Below are 11,697 nucleotides of genomic sequence, written 5' to 3' on the forward strand. Positions count from 1 at the left end.
ATTTAAATCTGAACCACCACATTCTCACTCGTCTCATCTCCTAAACCTTTTTGTTTGTTTGTTTTCTTTTAGGGACAAGCTCTCCATCACCCAGGCTGGAGTGAAGTGGCACCATCATAGCTCACTGTAACTCCTAACTCCTGAGCTCCATCTATCATCCCACCTCAGCCTCCCAAATAGTGGGGACTACATGCATGTGCCACCACACCTGGCTATTTTTTAACTTTTATGTAGCAATAGGGTCTCACTGTGTTGCCCAGGCTGGTCTAGAACCCCTGGGCTTGAGTGATCCTCCCACCATGGCCTCCCAAAGTGCTGGGATTCCAGGTGTGAGTCATTGTGCCTGGCCATCACCTTGTAATCTTGACACCTACCCAACAATAAAGGCAATACTGGACATGAGCAACAGTTATTGTCACTATAACTAGATGAGATTTTTGAAGACTGCAGCCATTCACTCTTTCATTCATATATTCATCCATTCATTGTAGAATATTCTATCTGGGCAAAGAACTAGGAACACAGAAGTAAATGAGACTTAGCACCTTATCCTCAAAAAATCCACAGTCTAATTGGGAGAAATGTTTCTCACACATCACATGCATGTCACACCATCCCCCACAGTGGGCAGCTGGGAACATAGTAAGTCTCCAACAAGAATTTATGGAATAAATAAATCTGAGTATGCATCACTGCTAGCTATTGTGAAAGACTGTTTCCTCCCTCTTATACCAGCAACTCCTCACCTGTCTGTTTCCAACCCCCTCCTACCATTACACACCCCTTCAATGCATTCCAAACATGATAAAAACTTTTACTCCAAGGTCACGAAGTGCAAGATGATAACTTTAACTTAAAACAGTAACAACAGCAACAAGAAACCCTGAAAACATTTGTTCCCAAGCTATTGTGTTCCAGCAAAGAAATTTGATTCCCTCTCTATATTCTCATTTTATTTATAAGTGTTTTGCTGCAAAGTGGGTGAACTGCCGAGCTCCATGTCACAGCCCGCAGCACAGCAGACTGGCTTTTTCTGAAGCTCATAATGTGATAATTAAATTGCTAACAGGCACCTTAGTGATGGCATTTGCAGAAGATGTGAGAGCCCTCTCACAACTGCACCTTTCTGTAGAGGACTCGTCAGTGGAAGCACAGTGATCAGCTCATGATTTCCTTTTTTTTAATACACTTTCTTCCACGAGTACATTAAATTTTTATGTGGAGTGAAATGGGACAGGACTTGTTTCCCTTCCACTGCACAATGATTTATTACCCAAAAAAGACCGCAGAACTAATTAGCAGAGTAATTAATTAATATAAATTTGCATATTTGCATTTGCAATTAGTGCAGCCGACTGATTAGTCTGAAAATGAGAAGTTTGACTCATTAGATGTTAGTGTCTGCTGGACCAGAAAGCGGCTGCCAGATGAGGCGGAAAAGGGTGGAATAAGCATGTGTGTTTCTTTTGTTAGAAGAATGGAGAATATGCTCAAATATCTGGGGCCAGACATCAGGGTTTGCAGTTTAAAAAAAATAATAAATTATTTGCTTCCATTTCTGCTACTCAATGTTCCTTGCCCTTTTGCCTACAGCAAGCTATTCCAACCAACCCTGGAAGCCATTGCACCCCTGAGAGCAGGCTCCTCCTATTCCCTAAAGGCAGAAGGGTCTCTGTTGTTTGTGGACGAGCAGAAAATCTGTCCTGGTTTGATGTCCCAGGAATTTGACTCCTGCACCCAATTCAGTGGTTCTGTCAAAACAGTTCTCTAGTGCTGATGAGGACCCTCAGGGGACTCTCATGAGTAGACTACCTTCCCTTCAGGGGCTTCTCCTGATTGCAGTCTCTTTGTTCCTCCAGCTGATTACTGAGCTCAAATCTCTCATATCCAGTTGACTGAGTGAATCCATTTCTGCAGAATGACACAGGGCAGATAAACTATAAATATATACACAGACATGCAGATACACAGACATCAAATAATAAACATCCAGCACCCGTAGTAAAATGAGGGATTTGCTCAAAAATGTTCAAGGAGGTTGGGGGAAAATGAGAAATGGTTTCTTGATTTAACTTCACTGGATCTATTTTCAAGTTAAGAATTCACATCAAATTAGGAGAGGGTCTGACTTAGTGTGAATGCTTTCTTTAGTAATAAGAAATATGTTTAGTCTAAAGTGAATTCCAAAGAGAAATAAAATTATTATCATTTGTTCTCTTAACATTCTAAAAATGAAATTAATTGTATTACTTTCCTTGATGTTTGTATACCCTTTATAGATGCCAAAAGAAAATTTCGAAAATATGTCATATTGACTCATTGCAATAGATTCTTTGTAGATGAAAAATTACCACTGAAGTTTGTTAATTTATAAAATAACTCTCTAAAGTATGAAATTAGATATGTTGTGGATCACTTCATTTCTTCAGGATCTGGAGAGATTTTAGAAAGAACATAAACATGCCCTTCTCTTAACAACTTCGGAGTTGTGGCATCTGTTCCTTTGCATTATATTGCCCAGGTCCAAATGACATGAAACGCCTCGCATTGCACTAAACCCTAAGCTAGGGACTCTGCACTGCATATTCCAAGAGGTACGAATCCCATAGTTGTCCTACTTGTCCTTCAAACTTCACCCTGACCTCACCTCTCTTACTGACCACAGAGCAAGTTCCTTCCTCCATCCTTTGTCCTCCCAAGCACCTCGTTCTTGACCCTGACACACTGCTTGCCAGGAAGTCTTACAGCCATTTCTGGAGATTTTGACTTCAGTTCTTAGACCGGAAACTTTTTGGACATAGCTATCTTATATTTGCATCTTTGTATCCCATAGCCTGGCACACTACCTGGTACATAGTAGATGATAAATAATGCTTGTCGAATCACTGCATTAATGAATTAAAAAAGGGATTTATGGTTTGACTAGAGAATAAATTCATCTAGGGAGTTGCTTACAAGAAAAAAAGCAACTACAAAACACACACGAGGAAATGTGTAACTCAAAATGAGTTGAGTAAAATGAGAGAAAACTAAAATGACCAGTGGATCAGTGTAGCCCCCAGTTTGAACTCTTACTTGGGATTAGGTTGAGGGTTAGGATTAGGGAACCATAGACTTCATTTGTTTTGGATTTTTTCCTCTCTCAGTGCTTTGCATAAGACTTCCTGGTGCTTAACAATTGCTCAATCAATGTTAAAATTTTAATTCCTTATCATTTTACAAGAAATGCTTATTATTCACAAATTTTTTTTGAGACGGAAGTCTCACTCTGTCACCCAGGCTGGAGTGCAGTGGCGCAATCTCAGCTCACTACAACCTCCGCCTACCAGGTTCACGCCATTCGCCATTCTCCTGCCTCAGCCTCCAGAGTAGCTGTGACTACAGGAGCTAATTTTTTTTTTTTTTTTTTTTTTTTTTTTTTTTTTTTGTATTTTTAGTAGAGACGGGGTTTCACCGTGTTAGCCAGGATGGTCTCGATATCCTGACCTTGTGATCCGCCTGCCGTGGCCTCCCAAAGTGCTGGGATTACAGGGGTGAGCCACCGCGCCCGGCCTGCCCTGAATGTAATTTTTAACCATAATTTAAAGCTTTCATTTAACTAACAGCCCTGGAAGAATTGGAACTGGTGAGCAGGATTAAAAACCAAGGTAAAAAAATTTAGTGGGAAGGCACAATGCTTAATGTGATACTGGAAACCACATTCAAAGGACACAAGTCTTTATTTTGGTTCTTTATCAAGTATTATTTTGTTTATTTGTTCTACTGTCATTAATGCAGTCTTCCTAAGTGAACCTTAATCATGTTCTCCTGTGCCTAGGCAGGCATCTAGCATAGCACCTGCAATGCAGTAGCATTTGATTAAGGTAAAATCAATTTTGATAAGACTACCTGGAACTTCACTTAAATGTTACTTCAATCTAGTATCCTTGATATTAATGTCACCATGTTTCGTTAAAACACACACCACCCCCCCCCCCCCCCGCCGCCCCAACACAAACACACACACTTGGGGAAGGTTCTGGGTTATAAACCCTTTTTCCTTCCTGCAAGTTTTTGTCCACACATCATACTACACTGGTATTTGTTCAGTCATTTATGTATTTGTTGCTCTGTCTGTCTGTTTTAAATTTACCTCCAAGAAGATCTAAGGTAGCAATTGAACTGAACATTTTTATATCCTTTGTAAAGCAATTCACCATCTAAAAACATAGATTCCTTATTTCCTAACTGTGCCATAATACATATGATGAAATATATGCTTATATTTGTTTTCTATAAACTGCATGGTTTATTTTCTGGAAAATTACCAGATATACTGAGAAGATACCAGCAAGGATAATAGACGGTAATACCTTCTGTCTTTATCATTGGAATAGAGGGAAAATAAAGTCAGAACTCAGAGGATGCACAGTAAGAATGGTTGTAATTGTCCATTCCATATTTGCTTGTTGAGGAAATGAAGAGGGATTTTTATATTGCTCTGAAAACAAATTAGGACTTGTTTATCCATTTAGTCATCTCCAAATGAGACATGAAAACATAAAGACTCTCACACCTGCAAGCCCTAACATGAAGCTTTGGTGCAAAGACCTCGTTGTTGTTTCTAATTTCTTATTCAGACAGTGGCCACAAATAAAAGAGGTTTAGTTGTGTGGATTGTTCCTTATACTTGAGAAGTAATAAGCCAAAGGTGACACACAGCTCTGGAAACAGCAGAAATTTTTTTGCACCCTGATAACTTAAACACTTTTTTTTTTTTTTTTTGAGACGGAGTTTCGCTCTTGTCACCTAGGCTGGAGTGCAATGGCACGATCTCGGCTCACTGCAACCTCCACCGCCTGGGTTCAAGTGATTCTCCTGCCTCAGCCTCCCGAGTAGCTGAGATTACAGGCAACCACCACCATGCCTGACTAATTTTTGTACTTTTAGTAGAGATGGGGTTTCACCATGTTGGCCAGGCTGGTCTCGATCTCCTGACCTCGTGATCCGCCCACCTCAGCCTCCCAAAGTGCTGGGATTACAGGCGTGAGCCACTACACCCAGCCCTTTTTTTTTTTTTTTTTTTTAGAATCATTCCAGATCATTAGTCTATTTGTTGAATTAAACACTTTGGCAATTTTAGCAAAACACATTTCAGACTTTTTAACATTTTTTGAAAAGGGAGGCACTTATGCCCCTTGCAGCACCCAAGTCTTCGACAACTGCACCATCTCTGTGGTTTATGCATCCCTAGAATACTCACTGGCAGGCAGGATACTTCTGACCACAGACCTTTAACGTTTAAAATAGTATTTTGTGAATTCATCCTCTCTATCTTTCACAAACTATAAGCTTTAATAGCGATTAACACTAGACCACAGCACTTTCAAATTAACGATAGCCCTGCCAGTTCTAATTGGTATTCTAATTAGCCAAACCGATTCAACTAATTAAGAACATTAAACTTTTTAACAAAGGCTATCTTGCTTTGTGTGTTGTAAAATGGAATTTAAGAAGGGTGGAAAGGGGTAGAGATGACTGGAGGAAGGGGGGTAAGAGCAAGCCTGGATTTCCATTGCAGACCTAGAGGAGCAGCTGTTTGGAGAGGGCAGCCTCCAGGAAGAGCCGAGGGAACGGGCTGGTGCCCTGCTTTCATGGGGTGAAGGGTCACAGCAGCTTTTGCATTCCAGAAAAGCAAAAACAAGTTAATGCTGCAATGCCACCCTATGGTCCCTAGGCCTGCTGAGACTTCTGATAAGTGGCATAAAGGACAAGCCATCCCTGTGTTCGTTCACAATGAAGTGGAACCATAAGCCATCCAGCTTTATGTACAGTGTGACCTTTGTTACAATGAAGCAGCTTGGAGTTGCGTAACTAAATCTCTCTGCAATTTCAAAATGTGTTTAATTGAAGATCTCCTACTTTCAAAAGAACTCTGTGCCCTGGTAACTTGGCAATGGATCAGAAAGAGCAAAGCGGGCTATACTAGGGCCCAGCTGGGTTTAGAGAAAACCAAAAATGTGGTATCCTCCTGGCTTCTCTCTTCTGCTCTCACATCCCATATCCAATCCATCAGTACAGCCTGTGGGTTCTTCCTTCAAAATATATCCCAATTCTGGCTACTTCTCTCACTGTTTATATGGAACCCTTCTTGTCCAAGCCGCCAGGGCCAAAATTTAATGAGGTGCTCACTGCCAGGATTATACAGCAGCACTTGCATGATCCTAGGGGTAAGTGCCTCCCTAAATCTAGGACCCCAGGCGCCTCACTTGCTTCATCTCCATCGTGGCCCTGCAGGCACCATGATGGTCCACCTGTAATAACTTCACAACTGTCCTCAACTTTGTTTCATCTCTGGTAAGCCTATTGCCCACAGAGCAACAGCCACGGTGAGCCTGCTCAAAGTCCTCCAGTGACTGGCCATCCACTTGGGAGAAAGTTTGAGATCCTCACTATTGCTTACCATGCCCTAAAAGATCTTCAACTCATACCTCTTTGGCAATGTCTCCTATTCCTCTGTAACTTGGTCACTGTACTCCAGGCAAGAGGGCTTCCAGGGTTGAACCAAGGTGGGGGTCTGCGTTGTCTAGAGAGGATTTCAAAGCATTTTAAATGGATTTCAAAAGAACTCTGTGCTCTGGCAACTTGGCTGATATAGTCTACCTGCTTTTTATAATCACTGTTTTCTAGCAATTCTAAATGAAGACAGTGATCAAATATTCCTCCTGGCAAACAAAAACCAACAACAAAAAAACCAACAACAAAAAAAACTATCTGTTGGTCTAAGTCTGTGCTGTCCAATATAGTTGCTATTGAACACTTAAAATACAGAGTTATTGAGAAACTGAATTTTAAATTTTATTTCATTTTAATTAACTTACATTTAAAAACCGATACTTGATTGAACAATTGGAAAACTTACAGAATGTTTTCTAACACCTTGTGTATGTTAATCTATTTTTCAACCGTAAATTTTGTGAAATCTGAAAACAAATCAAGTATTTCAGATGAAAATTTGTCATACAAATGGAAATGTGCTATAATGTAAAATATATACCATATTTGGAAGACTTGAAACAAAAATAAAGAATGTAAAATACCTTAATAAATTTTTATATTGAATATATGTTGAAATGATGATATTCTGGTTGCATTGGAGTAGTCTGTCAAATATATTATTAAAATCAATTCTACCTTTTTGTGTTTCTTTTAACTATAGATAACAGAAAATTTTAAATTACATTTCTATTTGAAAGTGCTGGTCTAAATTCTAAACCAGGGTATGCAAATTACTGCCCATAGGCAAAATTCAGTTCACCACCTGTTTTTCTATAGGCCGACCACTAAGAATGGTTTTATCTTTTTTAATGGTTGAAAAAAAATCAAAAGAAGAACAGTATTTTGTGATGTAAAAACTGTATGGAATTCAAATTTTAGCATCTATAAAGTTTTATTGGAATACAGCCACTCTCATTTGTTTCTATATTGTCTATGGCTCCTTTCACATGGCAATGGCAAAAGAGACCTTACCACCTATGAAACCTTTAAATATTTACTATGTGGCCTTCAACAGAAAAAGTTAATCCACCTCTGTTCTAAAGAATTGATTCCAGCTGGGTGTGGTGGCTCACGCCTGTAATCCAGGACTTTGGGAGGCTGAGGTGGGAGGATTGCTTAAGCCCAGGAGTTCAAGGCTGCAGTGAGCTATGATCATGCCTGCACTCCAGCCTGGGTGACCAAGTGAGACCTTGTCTCAAAAAAAAAAAAAAAAAAAAAAAAAAGAATTGATGTTGTTGTTGCTGTTGAGTTTTAATATACTGTTCTAAAGGGAAGTAAATTCAGAGAACTCCTAGTTGCATAGCTGGCCCCTGACACACATAGATGGAGCTACATGCCAGGCACAAGGATACAAATTTCTAAAAGGCACAGATACTTCTAGTAAGCACTAAAATAAATACCTTCCCTCATCATGTCCCTGCCCCCTAAAAAAGCCTCCTAAAGGGCTTGTCACAGTCCAGTAGGAGAGATACCGATAAGCAAGTAGCTACAACTCCTCATCACAAGTGTAGCAATCACGTGTTTCTAGGGGACATTTAACAGAGTCTGGGGCAAGGTCTTGGTGAGCGTACCTTCAGACCGACTCGGGTGTTACTGAGAGAGGCCACTTTTGCAATGCGATCATTGCTCATCTCCAGTTCTGAAACTGCTAGAATATTGTGTCAGTACTTCTTAGTAGTAAATGACAGAAACTCAAACCAAAATTTTTTTAAGTGATTTTATTTCTCCTATAACTAAAAGTCTGGCATAGACCTGGCTTCAACCATGGCTTGATCCCAATGCTCAGGAATGCCATCAGGACCCTCCGTACATCCTTCTCAGTAAGCCCACCTTCAGGAGTGGCCGAGATGCCACCTGCAGCTCCAGGCTGATGTCCTTCCTGCTCAGCAACCTCAGAGAAAAGGAGGCCCCTTTCCCAGTAGTCCCATCAAAAGCCTGGGGCCAACTTTCATGGGGCTCACTGGGGATCCAGGCTGATCCCCAACTAATGGCTTCATCCAGAGGATGGAATTTGTTGACTGGCCAAGGCTGGGCCCTGTGTCTAATCTATTAGCAAGGGACTTAGCCCCACAGAAGGCATGTGGGCTAAAAGTACAAGAGGGCTCATCTGCCAAAGAAAAGAGCATTTTCCTCCAAATAGGAAGAAATGGACCCTTGGCATGCAGAAACAGCCACCACAAGTAAGCAAAATTCAAAGCAATAAACCAACAGTAGTCTAAAAACTTAAGAAAAAAACTAAAGCTGTGATTTGTTCAATAAGACCAGCCTCTTTTACATCACTCAGAAGTTATGATTAATCAGATAACTGTTTATTAATATTAAGAAAGGAGAAGACACCCAGGAGATAAATTAGCAGATAAAATATGTTAGGCCACAACTTTTTTTTTTTTTTTTTTTTGGAATTTACCTTCTTTGAAACAAACACTCATGTAAAACAAGTGCCACTCTAATGAGAGAATAATCGATTAGTCTTACTTTTTTCACTTTTATGTGAAGTCTTCAAGAATGGTTCTAGATTTTGCGCTAGCTTTTCTCTGGGTGAGTTGTAAAACATAAATGAAGGAATGTTTCCCTTTTAAACATATTTTTTAGAGTAAATAATGATAGAACATAACTTTTTTATCATCTTCCACTGGGCTAAGACAAAGATGAAGTGAGTGTGTCACCCATCCCGGCACATAGGGGCATCTATTATAAACAGACTGTTTGTGTCCTTCCCCCAGTTCATATGTTGAAGCTTGACCCCATAATGTGATGGTATTTGGAGATTTTTGGGAGTTTGGGGGAGGTAATAAGGGTTAGATTTGGTCATAAGGGTAAGGCACCTGTGAGAATGGAGCCTTCTTAGTGGCCTTATAAGAAGAAGTAAAATATCTTCCTCTCTTTCCCCCTCTCCCTACACATGCTCAGAGTCAAGGCCATGTGAGATCGGGCAGCAAGAAGGAGGGGGCCAACCATATGAAAGCCAGGAAGAGAGCTCTCCTCAGAAACCTAACTGAATGGCACCTTGAACTTGGACTTCCCAGCCTCCAGAACTTTGAGAAGTAAATTTTTGTTGTTTGAGTCATCCAGTCTGTGATGTTTAGTTATGGCATCCCAAGCAGAAAAAAGCACCAAAATCAAAATAAATATTTAATACAATGTTTTTAATACAAAAATTCACAATGAACAAAATATCAAAAGTGTCTTTGTCCCCTGGGGCCCAGTCTCGTGCCCTTGCTTCCTCTTACAAACTCTTGGTATATGAAGATAGTGCTGGTGATTAGCCTCTGAAAACTCTTCTTGGGGTATTCTGGGCAAGGGCTCTCTCAGCTTCTTGGCACCGAAGATGGCAATGCAGTGGGCTGGCTTCACAGGCTGTGACCTGTGCCTTTGAACAGGGCCTGGCTGTGACCTGTGCCTTTGAACCAGGGCCCACATTTGGTTTAATGCTCTGCTGTTGCCATCTTGAAATTCTTAATCATTTTTTAACAAGGGGCCCCATATTTTTATTTTGTTTTGGGCCCCCAAAATTACATACTTGGCCCTATACACCAGTTCTGGATGCCCTTCATTCAACAAGAAGGCAAAATAAAGACCCCACACTGTAAACTCCAGTTCTAACTAAAGCTACTCTAGTTACAAAGGGAGACTGTAAAATACTCTGAGATAAAAAAGAAATCTGGATTCACCCTGCTGTGTATGAACCACCTTAGAAGCCACTCAGCACAAAAGAGGAGAGGAAAGTAAAGTAAATCAGTAAGGCAGTTCAAAATACTCATTAAACTCATCAAAAATAAAGACAGATGGACCACTGGCAGAATAGGAAGTGTGTTCCGTCAAAATTTTCAGTCCTGTGAGAAACTTCAGAAAGAAAGGAAACCACTCAGTGGTCAAATAAATTGGGGACCCACTTCTATCATATCCTGTTCTTGGATCTCCTGATGTGCATTGGCAAATGGGAGAATCCAAGCGAACCTGCATTAAAGAAAATACATGGCCGGGCATGGTGGCTTGCGCCAGTAATCCCGGCACTTTGGGAGGCTGAGGCGGGCAGATCACGAGGTCAGGAGATGGAGACTATCCTGGCCAACATGGTGAAACCTCGTCTCTACTAAAAATACAAAAATTGGCCAGGTGTGGTGGCGCAGGCCTGTAGTCCTAGCTACTCGGGAGGCTGAGGCAGTACAATCGCTTGAACCCAGGGGGCAGAGGCTACAGTGAGCCAAGATCATGCCACTGTACTCCAGCCTGGGTGACAGAGTGAGACTCTGTCTCAAAAAAGAAGAAAAAAAATCCACAATTTTAATCACACAACTCTTTTTTTAAAATGTGATTCCTAATAGTCTACAGAGCATTCTTTAAGAAACACTTGATTAGTGCCTAGCATATTCATCATAAAGTGTATTTTATGAGGAAGAAAGACTTTGGGTTCCAAGAATAAAGGAAGCATGTAGAGTTGCCAGGTGAAATACAGGATGCCCAGTTAAATTTGAATTTCAGATAAACAGCAAGTACTTTCTAGTATAAGTTTGCCCCACCTATAAGTATGCCTGAAATTCAAATTCCACCGGGTAGCCTGCATTTTTATTTGCTGAATCTGGCAACCTTAATAGTATACCCATTCTGCCATGTCCCTGAATCATCTGTATATTTCATATGGAGAGTGAGAAGTTTATGAAAACTAGAGTTGGAAAAAGCAGAAGAGGCAGACACTGCCACAAATAATTCTGAAGGCCCTTGCAGGTAGCAGGTAACCCTCACACCACAGAGATTCTCAACCAGGTGGAAGTTTTAAAATGCTATTGGCCAGACCCAATCTCCAAAGACAGGGTGGACTTATCCATTAGGCATAGTACACACAGTGCCAAGGGCCCATAATATTTTAAGTGGCCCACCAAAAAGCAATCAGAATAAAAAATGAATATAACTCCGCCTGGATTATATTTGTCATCATACTAATATAATCATAAAATATATTTATTTTTATTTTTTATGGAGGAAGAGGCCTGTATTAATCTGTTTTCACACTGCTGTAAAGATAATACCCAAGAGTGGGTAATTTATAAACAAAGGAGGTTTAATTGACTCACAGTTCCACATGGCCAGGAGGCCTCAGGAAACTTACAATCATGGTGGAAGGAGAAGTAGGCATGTCTTACATGGCAGCAGGCAAGAGAG

The sequence above is a fragment of the Nomascus leucogenys genome, chromosome 17, assembly GCF_006542625.1.
Source record: "Nomascus leucogenys isolate Asia chromosome 17, Asia_NLE_v1, whole genome shotgun sequence".
Lineage (NCBI taxonomy): Eukaryota > Metazoa > Chordata > Mammalia > Primates > Hylobatidae > Nomascus > Nomascus leucogenys.